The sequence below is a fragment of the Glycine max genome, chromosome 2 (assembly GCF_000004515.6).
Source record: "Glycine max cultivar Williams 82 chromosome 2, Glycine_max_v4.0, whole genome shotgun sequence".
NCBI lineage: Eukaryota > Viridiplantae > Streptophyta > Magnoliopsida > Fabales > Fabaceae > Glycine > Glycine max.
The window spans coordinates 21,781,734-21,801,099 of NC_016089.4; positions in this window are offsets into that span (position 1 = coordinate 21,781,734).

A 19,366-nucleotide genomic window follows, 5' to 3' on the forward strand; every position below is an offset into this window, starting at 1 on the left:
GGGAACTTCTATTTGGTGGAAGATCATGTCCAATTAGTTGATGCATATATTACACTCACTAATTGAGTTTGTGTTTGACACCCACAAAACATGTGTGGACAAAACCATTATATGCAGTCTTATTATAAGTGTTCTTAAACACCTTGTCGCAACCTACCCTTCGGCGGGAGGGCGACGCATGACTCGCGGGATGCGTGTTCCACGAAAGGAATACGCGCGGAGTCGCCACCAACGTTTATTTGAGGAAAACGTCGGAAAAACCGGAAAAGACGTGATCTACGAACTTTTAAGTGAAAGGTTCGGGAGTTGTATTTACGCACGGGGAAGGTGTTAGCACCCCACACGTCCGTCACAAGGGACGGCAGCCTTTAATCGAATGTGCAAACATGACTTTGATTTTTACGTTCCCTTTACGTTCTTATATCCTTTATACCCTTTTTATATTTTTTCTCTTTTTGTGGTCGACAAGGGTGTTTCCCTTTGCTCCTACGTATTCCTCAATTGTGATGAGGAAATCAGACCTACGTAGTTCTTTCTTATCAAGTGATTCTTTTTTACTTAAAAGGTGATCATTTTAAGGCGTTGGACCTTGAAAATGATCCATTTTACTTAGTAAGAAATTGAAATGACAAACTTCAAAAACCTATTTTTATGGACGAGCTTGACTAGGCGAGTTGATTTTAGCCTTAGTTTCACTTTAGTTATTAGTCAATTCAATTAAGAATGAGAAATCCCAAAGAGAAAACGTCCGATTGATTTTCCGCTTTATTTTACCAAAAGACGTTTTTTTTATTATTATTATATTTTACCTCTCTCTTTTTTTTATTTCCAACGTGGTTACGGCACGACCGAACGGTCGGAATTCATTTTAACCGAAGTTAATGGATAATACAATTCAAACGATCGGTGGAAATTTATTTTATTTTTAGGTTAAGCGAGAAATGACTTAAATAAAATGGCTTAAGCACGTCAAAAGGGGGTATAAAAAGTAAATGAAACGAGAATAAAAATACACGAAACACAATGTGGACCACCACGGGTACATAGAATGAATCGAAAATCTTGGTTCGAGGTACTTACCCGTTGAAGATCGAAGAACGATGAAGAACGAATGAAGAACGTCGAAGAACGGTCGAAAACCTTCGCGGAATTCCTCACGGAAACGTTACGGAAGCGCCTCGGCTTGGATTTTCTTCACGGAAACAATTTTTCCAAGCAAATTCGAAAGAGAGAGAAGTGCCTAAGGGGCTGAACCCTTTTTCACTTCACTTCTCCCCCTATTTATAGAAAATTGGGGGAGAAGCTTGCCACCCAGCTCGCCCAGGCGAGCTCAGCTCGCCCAGGCGAGCAGGGTTGCTTCCTCCAGAAGCAACAGCCTTCTGGAGGAATCTTCTGGAGGGCCCAAGTGGGCCTGGTTGCTATTTGCTCCCCCATTTTTACTAAGTACACCCCCTGCCTTTTTTTTTGGTGATTCTTTTTTTGTAAAGTTACGGAAACTTACGAATTTCGTAACTATACTTGTTTTCTTTCCGTAATGTTACGGAACCTTGCGGATTACATAATCATCCCCTTTTTGACTTACGGAATGTTACAGAACCTCACTAATTGTGCAACAATGCTTCCATTTGATTTCCGGTGTGTCACAGAACCTTACGGATTGTGCATCAATGTTTTCTTTTGTTTTCCGGCATGTCCCGGAATTTCACAAATTGCCTAATGATGGGTGCCAAGCACCTCACAAGGAACAAATAAAAGTCGCATGTCATCAAGCAAAGGTCCCCGGACGAAATTAGGGTATGACACACCTTTTTAGATTTTGTGATGTATGTGTGAATAAGTTATTAGAATTTACTTAATATGGATTAAGAGAAAATATCAACAATTGATTTTCCGGTAAACGATTATAACTTTGTTTTATACTTTGAAATGCACCCGTTAACTTTAGAGGAGCCAAATCAGGTCTGTGGGTATGTTTAAATATCCCTTTACATAAGTGACTTAGATTATGTTTAAATTCCCATTTAGGCACTTCAAACATCCTTTTAAATCCCCAAACCCAGTTTGGTATCATGTTTAGGTTGGCTGAAAATTTTGTAACCTACGTTTACAAGTAATAGCTAACCATTGTCACTCATAGCTTGTTCCTTAAGAAAAACAAATGTAGTTTGATCAGCATCTACAAAGTCAAACTGAAATTTGTTTCAAACATGAGTGGAAGATTTTCAATGACATCAACCACCTTCTTTATCCAAGTTTTCCTTCTCCATATGATCTTCAACCACCTGGTTTAACTCACTATGCAAATACTTCACTTCTTCTGAACTATGCTTTGGCTTGTTTCTTTCTCTCAACTCCTCACTATCTTCTATGGATAAGCCTGACGACACTATGGCGTCATCCTCCTTGAATTCACAGTGATTTCTTTCAAAATTTTCATCAGAACTTGTGTCTGTGGTTTCCTTTTGTGTCCCTGATGCTTGAGAATTTTCTTCATCCTCTTCCCATGTTGTAGTTTCTAAGGATGATTCTAGTATTAGAAAACCATTCAGCACTTGTTCAGTTTCACAATATTTATACTATATGTGTAATGACTAATATACTAAAATATATAAAGTTCAAAGATTCAAATTTTACCAAAACTATCAAATCTTTCTCTTTATCCGTGACTTATATCCACTGAAGCTATCATCTCTGCTTGTCTACTAAGTTCTTTTCAAGCATCTGGTATAATTAAGGGAGAAGGTTTGTATCCAATGTTCTCTTAATTCTTCAACTTATGTTCATCTAATATTGTTACAAATCTCTGCATCATTCATCTTGTTAGACATATTTGATTCTTGAATGGAATTCTCCCGTGGACAAGTCTGCTCCTAATCAATGTCACAAATACCATGCTAGTTAATACTTAAAGGTCTCCAATTTAAAGAAAAACCAAGTTACATGCAAATGGTATAAACATTTGAGAAACAATGATATAAAACCTTGACTTTATGGCCTCATGAAATTGTACCAAACACTTATATTAAAGTTGTCATATGTCAATGACTAATAATTTTTTAATCTCGTCTGGTTGGTATGGTCAATGTATGGATAACAATTTCATGCTGAATTCATGTCACCGCTTTCATGTTGTGTACTTGGAAATCAATGCGAAATGCTGCCGAAATTTCATCAAATTTAACATAACCTACTTAACTTGTACGTATGAATCAAGTAAAAAATGTTTTCCTGAATGGGATAAGGCCACACCTTTTATGAAAAAGTGAGATTTTCATGCATATGGGATAACCTAGCCAATATCACAAAAAATGAATCATGGATCAAAGTTGGATGAAAACACCACACACAAGTGACGAGTATGAGAACGGGGTTGAAGATTTCTTGCAATTTGCGCAGCAAAATGCACCAGTAATGGGTATGGCATGGTGAGGGGATCAATCCAATTTATACAAAATGGATATGGCATGGTGAATTGTCAGACAGGCCCACAGTTCAACACAGTGACCCGGTTGATGTAGAAATCTGAGATCATATAGAAGACATGATACATGATCTTGGACATGAGGGTTTTCAACAAGCACATGCACCTTATTATGATAAATTACAAGTGATTCTAAGAAGGTTTTGTATTCAGGATCCACAACCTTCACACGATTATCGACAGTGCTAGCTTTCGTCAACTTGAAGGCAAGATTTGCGTGGAGTGACAAAAGCTTCACTAAATTGTTTGTGTTAATGAAGAAAATGCTTCCTGAAGATAACATGTTACCCAAAAATAACTATGAGGCGAAAAAGATATTATGTCCTATGGGTATGAAGTACTGGAAAATACATGCATGCCCTAATGATTGCATTTATTACATAAATCAGTTTTCTGAAATTCTCAAATGCCCCACATGCGGGGTATCACATTACAAAGTGAAGGATGAAGAATGTAGTGATGAGGCAACCTCATGCAACAACCATCCAACAAAGGTGTGCTGGTATCTTCCAATTATTCCAAGGTTTCAGCGAATGTTTGCTAATGGACGTGATGCAAAAAACCTAACATGGCATGCAGTTGGTAGAAAAAGTGATAGATTACTTCTCCATTCTGATGATTCTCCCCAATGGAAGACAATTGATCATTTGTATCTGGATTTTGGTGACGATCCAAGAAATCTAAGGCTTGGTCTTGCTTCAAATGAAATGAATCCTGATGATAACTTAAGCACCAACTAGAATTCATGGCCTATTTTGTTGATGATTTACAACCTTCCTCCTTGGTTTGTCATAAAGATAAAATACATTATGATGTGTATGATGATAGTGGGTCCAAGATAGCCAGGAGATGATATTGATGTGTATCTTACTCTGTTGATTGAAGACATGAGAAAATTGTAGGTAGATGGGGTTGATGTGTATGATGTGAATCTCCAAGAGACATTCAGGTTACGTGCAATGATATTTTGCACCATCAATGACTTTCCAACATATGGGAATTTGAGTGGATATAGTGCGAAAGGACAACACACATGTCCTATCTATGAGAGAGAGACATCTTAGATCAAACTGAAACATGGAAAGAAGACAATATATACTAGACATCGAAGATTTTTTAAACCTTATCATCCGTATCGACAATTGAAGAAAGCATTTAATGGAAGCCAGGAGAATGAAAGTGCGTTGAAACCCTTAAAGGCAAGACAAAGGATGATTTGAAATGTCGTCAAGATTTGGTCGACATGGGTATATGATAGCAGTTGCATTCAATATCACAAGGTAGTCAAGCGTATTTGACCCCAACAAGTCACACAATGTCAACAAAAGAGAAAAAAAAGTTTGCATTGTCTACGTAGTCTAAAAGTTCCACCAGGATACTCTTCAAATATCAAGAGCCGTGTATCTATTAATGATCTCAAATTGGTTGGGTTGAAGTCTCATGATTGTCATGTGTTAATGCAACAACTCTTTCCTGTAGCCATTCACGGTATCTTGCCTGATAAAGTTAGGGTCACCATTACTCGGTTGCGTTCTTTCTTTAATGCTATTTGTAGCAAAGTCATAAACCTGAAACAATTGGATGATTTGAAGAATGAGGCTGCCATTATCCTTTGTCAATTGGAGATTTATTTTCCTCCTTCATTTTTTGACATAATGATTCACTAAATTTTTCATCTCATGAGGGAGATCAGGTTGTGTGGGCCCATTTTTTAACAATGGATGTATCTGTTAGACTTTTGGCAAGCATACCAATTGTTGTTGCAAGTTACAGATTTGTAAAAAGAGATCGTCTCCACAAGAACTTGAGTTTACTTAATTCATTCGGATAAAGGTTATCAGTTCAATAGTTATGTACAAGTTATAGTCAAAAATCATAGGCTTGTAATTGATGTACATTAATTAGTTTTTTTTATTTGACCAGAGTCATGGCAACACCCTTGAGGTCCCCTATGTATTCAGATGATCCTTCAGAGGCTACGTCTAGGGAGAGTAGGCAATCCGCTCAGCTGAGAAGCTTGACTGTTAGGACCTTGGATCAGCCAAGGCCTACAGTTAATGTCAATTCTACCATTGGGAGAGAATCTGGCCCATATAAAGAAAAGTTCCACAGCTATTTGGAAGGGTGGTCGCTCAAGAAAAGAGTCCAATTGTTCATTCTATTTGGAAAGTTGTCCCCGAATCTCTAAAGGACCTAATATGGGATGACATTTTGGTATGTTCACTTAATTAACCATTTGTATTTCATTTTGTTAAATTTTACTTACAAACAATGTCATTCATAAACTAGTACAGTGTCCTTATTATTGTAGGGAAAATTTGATATTCTAGAAGCTTTAAATGCCAAGAAGAAGTTCATGTCGACGGTTGCCACTAGATGGAGGCAATTTAAGTCTTCATTCACCTCTAAATACATTTATGGTGACAATAAGGGTGAAGATAAACAACATCCTTCTGTTAAATATGATCTCGAGCCAGATACTTGGGAGGAATTTGCCAAAATCCGCCTTACCCCTAATTGGCTGGTTTGATCTTGATGGGTTTTTCTTCACATTTTCATTCATGTCGATGGTGTATTTTTAAAAGTTTCTTGACATTGTTTATGATTAACTCTAGTGTATACGAAAAAGGGAATAGGAAATTCAAAAATTCAATGACTGCCCTCACTTACTGTCTCATGTGGATTATGATTTGCTTGAAAAGAATCTGATGGAGGAGAAAAGAAAGCTACGAGAACAACAAGCAATGAATACTGAGGATTTAGCGATGATCCTCGGCCCTTCATCCCCTATTCGAGACATGTAAAGTGGGAGATGGCCCGCACAAAGTGATATGGGCAGATGACATCTAAGGTGGCCTAAGAAATATCCAATAAAATAGTGAGTTCTTGTTAATGGTTATTAGCAACATATTTATTTTTGGTAGAATACCAATGAACTAAGTTTATGACTGATGCAATCCTACCCCCTAAGGGTATTGGATAGAAGACTCCAAGAGGATTGGGCTAGAGCTGCTAAAGAAGGCCTTAGGGTTCTCATGAACCTCAGGGTAGATTTCTGAGCTCATGGACCAAGGTTGGATCCATTCTTCTTTGTAAATATTAGAATAGGTTTTTCCTTCTTTAGGGCCTTGTATTTTGGCCATTCTAATAGTATAGGGTTTTAGCCTTGTATTTCAAGGCTTTTTGAGTAGTCTTTGTAGTAAGGACTTTTTGGTATTTTCATGTATTTTTGCATGGGGTGAGCTTAGCTATTATAGGGGGTATGTGTAGCTAAGCTCTAGCTTCTCATCTCAAGGAGGTGAACTTAGCTATTACAGGGGTGTGTGTAGCTAAGTTTTAGTCGTCTTATACGACTAACTTTTGTATAGAAAACTTTTACAAAATGTATATATTTTCCCTAATTTATGGTTCTTTTTGTAGGATTGTAAATAAATTTTGCTTTGTTTTTATCTATGCTCAGTAGAAGCCTTGTGTATGGAATTAACAATTTCTCTTCAATTTCAGGAAAAAAAGGAGTTATTTTGAAGAAGTGCTAAAGTTGATGTCTCGCTAAGCGAGCTCAATACGCTTAGCGAGTGTCATCCACTAAGCGAGGCATCAACGCGCTTAACGGATAGGAGGAATGTAGAAGGGAATCTGTCACGCAGGCACGCGCTCAACGCGTCATCAGCTTGCTCAGCAAGTCGTTTGCCACCTTCCAGGCTTAGCGCGAGTTTGGCGCTGAGCGATCATTCACTTACTCGCGCTAAGCGTGACGTCCAGGTCAGTGAGCCCTTTTTAAGCCTGGAATAGCAAAAAAGAGAGGGGGAGCACTGAATAGCTGTAAGAGCTTGAATAGTGAAATACACAGAGGCAAAGAACAGTGCAAAGAAGCCAAGTTTTGATCTTTTAGGAAGATTTGTGAGTTTTTGAGTGATTGTGAGGTTCCTAGAGGTGGAGGAGACATCCCCACTCCTTTGTAAGAAAGAAATTTCTCTTAATTCCTCTTCTTCATTGTAAAAGGAGCTTCCTTGCTATGGAAGGCTAAATCCTCAGTTGGGGATTCTTGCTAAGTAGTTGATGTAAACTCTTTCCCTATCTAATTAAGGTTGTGATGGAAACTTGCTTGTGGAGCTTCTATGGAGGCTGGATCTTTGAGCTTCAATGAGGTCCTTTAATGGTGATTTTCCACCATGGAGATGCAGCGGAAGACAAAGGAGAAGAGGTAAGAGGCGGCGCCATCCACTAGGGAATAAGCCATGAAAGAAGGAGCTTCACCACCAAGATGAGCCTTGGATAAGAAGCTTGGAGAGGATGCTTCAATGGAGGAAAAGAAAGAGGGAGAGAAAGAGAGAGGGGGGAGCACGAAATTGAAGGAAGAAAAAGGGAGAGAAGTTGAACTTTGAGTTGTGTCTCACAAGACTCTCATTCATCAAAGTTACAACAAGTGTTACACATGCTTCTATTTATAGACTAGGTAGCTTCCTTGAGAAGCTTTCTTGAGAAAACTTCCTTGAGAAGCTTCTTTGAGAAAACTTCCTTGAGAAGCTAGAGCTTAGCTACGCACACCCCTCTCATAACTAAGCTCACCTCCTTGAGAAGCTTCCTTAAGAAGATTCCTAAAGAAGCTAGAGCTTAGCTACACATACCTCTCCAATAGCTAAGCTCACCTCCTTGAGATGAGAAGCTAGAACTTAGCTACACACCCCCTATAATAGCTAAGCTCACCCCCATGACAAAAAACATGAAAATACAAAAAAAAGTCCTTACTACAAAGACTACTCAAAATGCCCCGAAATACAAGGCTAAAACCCTATACTACTAGAATGGCCAAAATACAAGGCCCAAACGAAGGAAAAACCTATTCTAATATTTACAAAGATAAGCGGGCTTATACTTAGCCCATGGGCTCGAAATCTACCCTAAGGCTCATGAGAACCCTAGGGCCTTCCCTTGGATCTCTAGCCCAATCTACTTGGAGTCTTCTACCCAATGCCCTTGTGGGATAGGATTGCATCATTCCCTCCACCTTGGAAAGGATTTGACCTCAAATCCCGAGGTTCTTCATACTCTGGGCTCCTTCCCTCAACACCTGTAAAAAGAACAAAAACATATGTATTAATGGTGTTTGGTATGTTGAAGTAAGGTAAGGTCTGAAAACCCATTTCATGGGCATCTTCCCGTGAAGGAACATGGTTTCTCACCAACTCAATGAGTGGTGCTACAAGTATAGAAAAATATGGGACAAACCTTTTGTAAAAGTTTGTTAAGTTATGGAAGCCCCAAATTTTTCTTATACTTGGTGGAGTGGGCCACTCAGGAATGACCTTTATTCTCTTAGGGTTCATGGGAACCCCTTGATCACTATTTGAAAAATTAAGAAAAGTAACGCAATAAAACATACCTCTTTCTGTATTTTCATATTGATTATTCCTACCAAAAAGTATGACAAACCTAAGGTGTCCCATATGAGTACCTAAGTTTGTATTGAAACTAAAAATAAGAACAAACCTACCTAATGGGTCCCTATGTACACACACCATGAAGATGTTAGGTGTACGAGTGATTTTACAAAAAACGATTGCACCACTCAAAACATTCATCATGACACCTATTTTAGGGACTTGGTGCCTAATAATACCTATTTTGGGCACCAACAAAGCACAAGGATTTAAGCTCTTGGGAACTAAACCCTCATCCAACAACTTCTTTACTTGAGGAATAAACTCAAGCCCAAGAGGTGTGGCAATGCTAGCAAGTGTCTTTTTACAAAAGAGAAAATGTGGAGGTTGTCTTAGAGGGAAAGTTTCTTTAATGTTTGTCTTTATTGTAAAATGAGTTTCCTTCTTAGCTAACCTCTTGGAGGAGACACTTACCTCCTTACACTTCTCTTTAACCACTAATGGTTGTCCATCTTCTTGGGGGTAGATTTCTTCACTAGATTCTTCCCCTTTTGCTTCTTCACTTTCACTAGAGGAAGGTGAAGTAGTAGCCTCATCTTGGCTACTATAAATGTCTTGGCCCCTAATAATCATGGTTTTTGTGGTGGGGCATTGAGAAGTAATATGTCCTCTTCCAAGACATTTAAAGCACTTTCTAGAGCTAGTTTTCTCTTGCATACTAGCCTTAGGGGCTTGCTTTTCTATTGCCTTCCCCTTATCATCTTTGGGCTTAGAAGGTGTCACCCCTAAGATGCCTTGACCTTGGTCATTCTTTGGATAAAAGTGAGAGCCACAAGATTTTGAAGTAGGCTTCTTTTTAAGTTGTTGCTCTACCCTTATTTCCCAATCTAAGTTAGCCTCTACATTGTCCTTCCCATGGAAGTATGAGAGGTTAATGTTAGCCTCTTGAGGCTTTCTTTCCTTTTCTCTTCTATGGGAGTGAGGTCTAAGATGTGACCTATGCCTTCCTTCGTAATAGTCACAAAGTTCTTCACTTAGGCTCTTGCAAGAGTTATGACTACTATAGGAGGCATGTTTTTCTCTTTTCATTTCTTTCATTATTTTTCTTCTTTCTTCCTCTCTTATTTTCTTTCTTTCATCTTGACTTATTTCTTCCACTCTTTTTTTTCCTTTTTCTTTTCTCTCTTGTTTTTCTTTCCATAACTTGAGGGAACTCAACTCATCTAAGATTCTAGATAAAGGGTCTTTATGACTAGTACCCTCGCCATTAACACTAGATGAATGATGACTCATGTTGGTTCCTAAGTTGTGGTTCTTTCTTGTTGGAGGTTTGAAAACAAAAGTTAAAAGAAACTATGGTTGAAACTAGCCAAAATAAACACTAAAAGAGGTGTGAAAGATAAAGCAAACAACTAATTGGTAAAAGGAAAGCTATCTAGGCGGTTTGTCAAGAAATGTAAACTAGGTGAATCCTAAGAGTGTTTGGATGACCACATTAAAGGTTCCCAACAAAACACTCACTATCCTAAGGAAAATTTGCCTAAAATTATTACACACAAATGGAAGTTTGGTAACTTATTGGAGGCTCCCAACACACTTCCAATGAAAGGCCTTTTTGTTACAAAACTTGAAAGCAATGAAGGTAAGTAAATTGCAAATTACAAAATTACAAAACGGTCCTCAATTTTGGTGGTTCTTCTCTCTTTGGTGATTCACTCAATTTGGAGTGCTTCTTAGTCCAATAGCTCTTAAGGTGGTTGGCCCCTTGCTTCTAGACTCAAATTCTTCAAGGGATGGCACCAATCCTCCTTCTTATTCCCTATATGGCAACCCACAAACAAGGAAACAAAGAGACAAGCAATAACCAAAGACCAAAAAAAATGAAATGAAAGTTAAACCAATGGAGTTTTAACAAGACAATTTTTTCAAGGATTATTCAACAATTAAAGCAATGAAAAGGACATAGAAGCAAGCTAGGACTCAAAGAGAAACTTAGAATGGCTCTAGAGTAGAGTAAAAAAACTGAAAAAAAGACTCAACAAACCTCTAGCTTTGGCACTTGTCTTCACACTAATTTTCAATTGAAATTTCCAATTATAGAATAAATTTTGAGCCAAAACAACAAGCACACTTCCCTTTCACTTTTTTTTTCTGGATACTGATTTTCCTGTCAACTTGTGTGATTTTTCGTATTTTTTCCTTATATCCAAATAACTTGTTTCTTTTTTTATAACTTTTTTCCAGATGTATATAAAATTCAGTAAAAATTTCAGCTCAAAATTCGAAGTAGCCAATTCTCAGTAATTTTTACAAGTTTGTATGTCCAAGCTGCCAGCACCAGCGATTTGTTTCTTTAAGCATGGTATATTGATTGCCTTGGGCTTACTTTCAACCTTCCTATGTATGTTGAACTCACTAGGATTGTTTACCACAGTTTTAGGAGTTCAATATTCACTTAGGATCAACATTTCAGCCAGCAATTCAATCACCAAAACTCAAATTCACAATAGACACAATCATAAGGAAACCTAAAAGTTCAAGAAAAGGTTCACAATCAAATACTCTCTAAGAATTTTGCATGAACATGTTAAGGACTAATTAACATGAAAGATTTGAATCAAATCAAATAATAGGCTAAAAGAATTTCATACACTCATGAACAAATGAGTTAGACAAAGAAACAAGAAAAAAAATTCAGCACAACATAAGAAATCTTATGTGACAAGTTTCATGACTAGACATGACTTCTATGACAAAACTACAATAGGTGAACAAGTCACTCTAGATTTTTGAGGTTTTCTTCTACTTTAATATTTTTGTAAAAATTTTATGGTTTAGGTTTCAGCCACAAAAAATAACAAGACAAAACTCAATGGAACCTAAACTCAACACAATTCATGGTTCAAGAACAAGAACAAGAAATTTGAACCATAGAAAATCAAATCTAACTTCTATAGCAAGTTTAATCGGTGCAAACTCTAAAGAATCATGTTAACAACATTTAGAACAAGACATGTGAGGAGATACATGGAGAAAAATGAAGAAAAAAAACAATGGAAGAGAAGGTAAAGCAAAAAATTAATGGAGGTTTAAGGAGCACCTACTTGAAGCTCTTGTGCTCTGATTACCACTTGATGGAAACTTGCTTGTGGAGCTTCTATGGAGGCTGGATCTTTGAGCTTCAATGAGGTCCTTTAATGGTGCTTTTCCATCATGGAGATGCAGCGGAAGACAAAGGAGAAGAGGTAAGAGGCGGTGCCATCCACTAGGGAATAAGCCATGAAAGAAGGAGCTTCACCACCAAGATGAGCCTTGGATAAGAAGCTTGGAGAGGATGCTTCAATGGAGGAAAAGAAAGAGGGAGAGAAAGAGAGAGGGGGGAGCACGAAATTGAAGGAAGAAAAAGGGAGAGAAGTTGAACTTTGAGTTGTGTCTCACAAGACTCTCATTCATCAAAGTTACAACAAGTGTTACACATGCTTCTATTTATAGACTAGGTAGCTTCCTTGAGAAGCTTTCTTGAGAAAACTTCCTTGAGAAGCTTCTTTGAGAAAACTTCCTTGAGAAGCTAGAGCTTAGCTACACACACCCCTCTCATAACTAAGCTCACCTCCTTGAGAAGCTTCCTTAAGAAGATTCCTAAAGAAGCTAGAGCTTAGCTACACATACCTCTCTAATAGCTAAGCTCACCTCCTTGAGATGAGAAGCTAGAACTTAGCTACACACCCCCTATAATAGCTAAGCTCACCCCCATGACAAAAAACATGAAAATACAAAAAAAAGTCCTTACTACAAAGACTACTCAAAATGCCCCGAAATACAAGGCTAAAACCCTATACTACTAGAATGGCCAAAATACAAGGCCCAAACGAAGGAAAAACCTATTCTAATATTTACAAAGATAAGCGGGCTTATACTTAGCCCATGGGCTCGAAATCTACCCTAAGGCTCATGAGAACCCTAGGGCCTTCCCTTGGATCTCTATCCCAATCTACTTGGAGTCTTCTACCCAATGCCCTTGTGGGATAGGATTGCATCAGGTTGTTTTATGTATTCATTGTTTCTATCAGTACTTTATTATTGCATGCTTGTGGCATGATCACTATATGTGTATACTGTTAGGGGCTTTAGCATTGAAAGATGTATTGTCTCCTTAGAACTTTATAGAGCAGGTAATTTAGTTTTTATTATGTTGTGGTCATAAAGCTGTTCAATTAAGCTAAGTTCAGCAAGAGACATTTGCAAACGAAAATTAATTAGAATTAGGCTAAACTCATGAGACATCGGTGTTTAGTACTTGAGCCTTCAACATAGAACACAAAAACATCTTTAATTAGAGAAACATCCTTTATTGCATTAATTTGCTCAATAAGAGGACCCAACGCCTTTAGATATATGTTTTCACACTTACTTGCTCATGTTTATTGCTTTGTAATTAGAATAGAACATACTTTTACTTTCATTTACAATCATGATTTCTGTTTGCAAATGCCTCCTTATTGAACAAACCTTTACCAAATGAACAAGTTCCCTGAGTTCGATACTCGGTTCACACCGTTTTAATTATTTACATGATGACCCGGTGCACTTGCCTGTAGATTTCGCATCCACACAAACAAGTAGTATCCTGGAGTGCGAACACTAAGTTCTAACCTTTCTAGGAATCTTCTCAAGAAAGCTTCTCAAGGAAGTTTCTCAAGGAAGCTTCTCAAGAAAGCTTCTAAAGGAGGTGAGCTTAGTTATTAGAGGGGCGTGTGTAGCTAAACTCTAGCTTCTAAAGGAAGCTTCTCAAAGATGCTTCTCAAGAAAGTTTCTCAAGCAAGCTCCTCCACTATAGCTTCCTCTTTAAGAAATTATTAGAGGGGAGTGTGTAGCTAAGCTCTAGCTTCTCAAGGAAGCTTCTCAAGGAAGTTTCTCAAGCAAGCTCCTCTATTGCAGCTTCCTTTCTAAGCTTCTTATCCAAGGCACTCTCTTCGTGGTGAAGCTCCTTCTTCCTTGGCTTATTCCCTAGTGGATGGCGCCTCCTCTCACCTTTTCTCCTTTATCTTCTGCTGCATCTCCATGGTGGAAAATAACCATTGAAGAAACTTCTCAAAGATCCAGCCTCCATAAAAGCTTCTCAAGCAAGCTTCCATCAAGTGGTAATCAGAGCACAAGAGCTTCAAGTAGGTACTCCTTAAACCTCCATTAGTTTTCAGCTTTGCCTTCTCCTCCATTGTTGTTTCTTCATTTTTCTCCATGTATCTCCTCACATGTCTTGTGCTAAATGTTTTTAACATGATTCTTTAGAATTTCCACCAGTTAAACTTGTTATAGAAGCTAGATTTGATTTTCTATGGTTTAAATTTCTTGTTCTTGTTCTTGAACCGTGAATTATGTTAAGTTTAGATTCTTTGAGTTTTGTCTTGCTATTTTTTGTGGCTGAAACCTAAACCATAAAATTATTACAAAAACATTAAAGTAGAAGAAAACCTCAAAAATCTAGAGTGACTTGTTCACCTATTGTAGTTTTGTCATAGAAGTCATGTCTAGCCATGAAACTTGTCACATAAGATTTCTTATGGTGTGCTGAATTTTATTTTTCTTGTTTCTTTGTCTAACTCATTTGTTCATGTGGGTATGAAATTCTTTTAGCCTATTAGTTGATTTGAGTCAAATATTGCATGTTAATTAGTCCTTAACATGTTCATGCAAAATTCTTAGAGAGTCTTTGATTGTGAACCTTTTCTTGAACTTTTAGGTTTTCTTATGATTGTGTCTATTGTGAATTTGAGTTTTGGTGATTGAATTTCTGGCTGAAATTTTGATCCTAAGTGAATATTGAACTCCTAAAACTGTGGTAAACAAGCCTAGTGAGTTCAACATACATAGGAAGGTTGAAAGTAAGCCCAGGGCAATCAATATACCATGCTTAAAAAATTTGAAGTCTGAAATTGCTGGTGCTGGCAGCTTGAACATACAAACTTTAAAAATTATTGGGAATTGGTCACAGCGAATTTTGAGCTTAAATGTTTACTGAATTTTCCAAACATCTGGACAATAATTAGGAAAAAAGAACCAAGCGATTTGGATAAAAGGAAAAAAAATACAAAAAATCACACAATTTGGCAGAAAAATTAGTATCCGGGGAAAAAAAGTGAAAGGGAAGTGTGCTATAATTGGTGCCTATTTTATACCAATCTTAGTTTTGAAATTTCAATTGAAAAAGTGTGAAAACAAGTGCCAAACCTAGATGTTTGTTGAGTTTTTTTTTAGTTTTTTTACTCTACTCTCGAGCCATTCTATGTCCTTTTCATTACTTTAATTGTTGAATAATCCTTGAAAACTTGTCTTGTTAAAACTCTATTGTTTTAGCTTTCATTTCATTTTTTAGGTTGTTGGTTATTGCTTGTCTCTTTGTTTCCTTGTTGGTGAGTTGCCATATAGGGAATTGGAAAGGAGGATTGGTGTCATCCATTGAATAATTTCAGTCAAGAAGAAAGGGGCCCACCACCTTAAGAGCTATTGGACTAAGAAGCACTCCAAATTGAGTGAAACACCAAAGAGAGAATAGCCACCAAAATTGAGGACCTTTTTTGTAATTGGAAATTTATTTGCAATTGGACACTTGTATGTTTATCTTCATTACTTTCAAATTTGGTAACAAAAAGGCCTTTCATTGGAAGTAAGTTGGGAGCCTCTAATAGGTCACCCTACTTCCATTTGTGTGTTATAATTTTAGGCAATTTTCCCTTAGGATAGTGAGTGCTTTGTTGGGAACCTTAAATGAGGTCATCCTAACACTCTTAGGATCCGCCCAGTTTACATCTCTTGCACTTTAATTTCTTGCTTATTTACATATCTTATTTTCTTTACTAGTCTCGCCTAGTTTACCTTGTAATTACATAATACTTTCTTCTTGCTTATCACGCTTATCTTTTGCCTTTTGCAAACCCCCAGCAAGAAAGAACCACAACATAGGAACCAACATGAGTCATCATTCATCTAGTGTTAATGGTGAGGGTACTATTCATAAGGACCCTCTATCTAGAATCTTAGATGAGTTGAGTTCCCTCAAGTTATGGAAAGAAAAACTAGAAAGAAAATAAAAAGGAAAAGAAAGGGTAGAAATAAATCAAGATTAGAGGGAACAAATAAGGGAAGAAGAAAGAAGGGAAATACTAAAGAGTTAAGAAAAGAAAAACATGCCTCCTATAGTAGTCATGACTCTTGCAAGAGCCTAAGTGAAGAACTTCGTGACTATTATGAAGAAAGGCATAGGTCACATCTTAGACCTCACTCCCATAGGAGAGAAAATGAAAGAAAGCCTCAAGAGGCTAATATTAACCTCCCATACTTCCATGAGAAGAACAATATAAAGGCTTACTTAGATTGGGAAAAAAGGGTAGAGCAACGACTTAAAATGAAGTCTACTTCAAAATCTTATGGCTCTCACTCATATCCAAAGAAAGAATAAGGTCAAGGCATCTTAGGGGCGGTACCTTCTAATCCCAAAGATGATAAGGGGAAGACAATAGAAAAGCAACACCCTAAGGCTAGTATGCAAGAGAAGACTAGCTCTATAAAATGCTTTAAATGTCTTGGAAGAGGACACATTACTTCTCAATGCCCCACCAAGAAAACCATGATTATGTGGGGCCAAGACATTTATAGTAGCCAAGATGAGGCTTCTACTTCACCTTCTTCTAGTGAAAGTGAAGAAGCAAAAGGAGAAGAATCTAGTGAAGAAATCTACTCCTAAGAAGAAGGACAACCTTTAATGGTTAAGGAGGAGTGTATGGAGGTAAGTGTCTCCTCCAAGAGGTTAAGAAGAAAAGTCATTTTGCAATAAAGACAAAAATTAAAGAAACATCCCCTCTTAGACAACCTCTACATCTTCTCCTTTGTAAAAAGACACTTGTTAGCACGGCCACACCTCTTGTGCTTTGTTGGTGCCTAAAATAGTTATTATTGGGAACCAAATCCCTAAAATAAGTGATATGATGAATGTGTTGAGTGTTGCAACCCTTTTTTGTAAAATCACTCATGCACCCAGCATCTTCAGGATTCGTGTACATAGGGACTCATTAGGTAGGTTTGTTCTTATTTTTGGTTTTAATACAAACATAGGTGCTTATATGGGACACCTTAGATTTTTCGTACTTTTTTGTAGGAATAATCAACATGAAAATACAGAAAAATGTATGTTTTATTGCATTACTTTCCTTAATTGTTTAAATAGTGATCAAGGGGTTCCCACGCACCGTAGGAGAATAAAGGTCATTCATGATTGGCCTACTCCACCAAGTATAAGGGAAATCTAGGGCTGCCATGACTTAACAAACTTTTACAAAAGGTATGTCCCATATTTTTCTATACTTGTAGCACCACTCATTGAGTTGGTGAGGAACCAAGTTCCCTCGTGGGAAGATGCCCAGGATAGGGGTTTTTAGACCTTACCCTACTCTTACATACCCAACACCACTAATATATATATTTTTATTCTTTTTACAGGTGTCGAAGGAAGGAGCCCAGAGTATCAAGAACCTCGAGATTTGAGGTCAAATCCTTTCCAAGGGGGTGGGGATGATGCAATCCTACCCTCCAAGGGTATTGGATAGAAGACTCAAAGAGGATTAGGCTAGAGCTGTTAAAGAAGGCCCTAGGGTTCTCATGAACCTCAAGGTAGATTTCTGATCCCATGGGCCAAGATTGGGTCCACTCTTCTTTGTAAATATTAGAATAGGTTTTTCCTTCTTTTGGACCTTGTATTTTGGTCATTCTAGTAGTATATGGTTTTAGTCTTATATTTCAAGGCATTTTGAGTAGTCTTTGTAGTAGGGACTTTTTTGTATTTTTATGTATTTTGGCATGGGGGAGAGCTTAACTATTATAGGGTGTGTGTGTAGCTAAGCTCTATCTTATCATCTCAAGGAAGAGATGAGCTTAGCTATTAAAGGGGTGTGTGTAGCTAAGCTCTAGCTTCTCTAGGAATCTTCTCAAGAAAGCTTCTCAGAGAAGTTTCTCATTGAAGCTTCTCAAGGAGGTGAGCTTAGTTATTAGAGGGGTGTGTGTAGCTAAGCTCTAGCTTCTCAAGAAAGCTTCTTAAGTAAGTTTCTCAAGGAAGCTACCTAGGCTATAAATAGAAGCATGTGTAACACTTGTTGTAACTTTGATGAATGAGATTCTTGTGAGACACACTTCAAAGTTCAACTTCTCTCCCTCTTTTCCTCCTTCAATTTCGTGCTCCCCTTCTCTCTCTCTTTTTCCCCAATTGAAGTTTCCTCTCTAAGCTTCTTATCCAAGACACTCTCTTGGTGGTGAAGCTCCTTCTTCCATGGCTTATTCCCTAGTGGATGGTGCCTCCTTTCACCTTTTCTCCTTTATCTTCCGCTGCATCTCCATGGTGGAAAATCACCATTGAAGGACCTCATTGAAGCTCAAAGATCCAACCTGCATAGAAGCTTCACAAGCAAGCTTCCATCATAAACACTCCTTTTCACTTTCTGTATTTAATCATTTGTTTAATTTTAATCTTGATTTTAGTGATTGATAAAGTTGATTATATAAAAATATATTTCTATAAGAAAAAAAATGAGAAAAATGGTTATGCAGCTACAGTGGCAGATCCAGGACCCTAGGTTAGCAAGGATATTTTGTTTTAAAAAAAGGTATAATAATTGTTAGATTTAATTACTTATTTAGTCCTTATACTATTTTTATATTTCAATCCTTATATATATAAAATAGACATTTTAGTCCATACACATGCACTTTTAATTCTATTTTGATCCCTGTCACCAAGTAATGTTAACTCTCTTAACTCATACCACCCAATTCTATTTTTTGGCAATGGAAAACAACCACAAATTTGTTGTTAAAATGACAATTTTTGTCAATTTAACAATCACCCGAAAAATTGTAATAGTTTTACCTAACTAAGTTAAGATACACTAAACAAAATTAAAAATGCATTGATAGTGTAAAAATTTTTATACAATCATCCAATCACAACCCACACTACTAAAAAAGGATACAATGTCGGTTATAGTGGCATTACAAAGATGGTTTTCAACCGTCTTTGAAGCCTATGTCATGAAAAGTGAATACTTTCCACAACAGTTATTTGACCGTCTTCGTATAGGCGTTGGTCAATGATGGTTTTTAAAATAAACCATCTTAAAATAGGTTTTTAAAAAAACTATAAAAAAAAACACTTGTATCTAAGACGGTTTTGCAGGAAAACCGTCTTAGAAATTGTACTTTCTAAAATGGTTTTAATCCAAAACCGTCTTAGAATTTGTAATTTTTTTTTTAAAAATAAATAAAAACAACCTTTTCTAAGATGGTTTGCGTAGAAAATCATCTTAGAAAGGATTTTATTTGTTTTTATTTTTGTTTACTATTTCTAATACGGTTTTGCGAGACAACTGTCTTAGAAAGTGTTAGTGTTTTTTTCTTTTAAAAGCCAAATTCAACTAGCAACCCCTTTTTTTCATTGCAAATGCCTTGTCAACTGATTCAA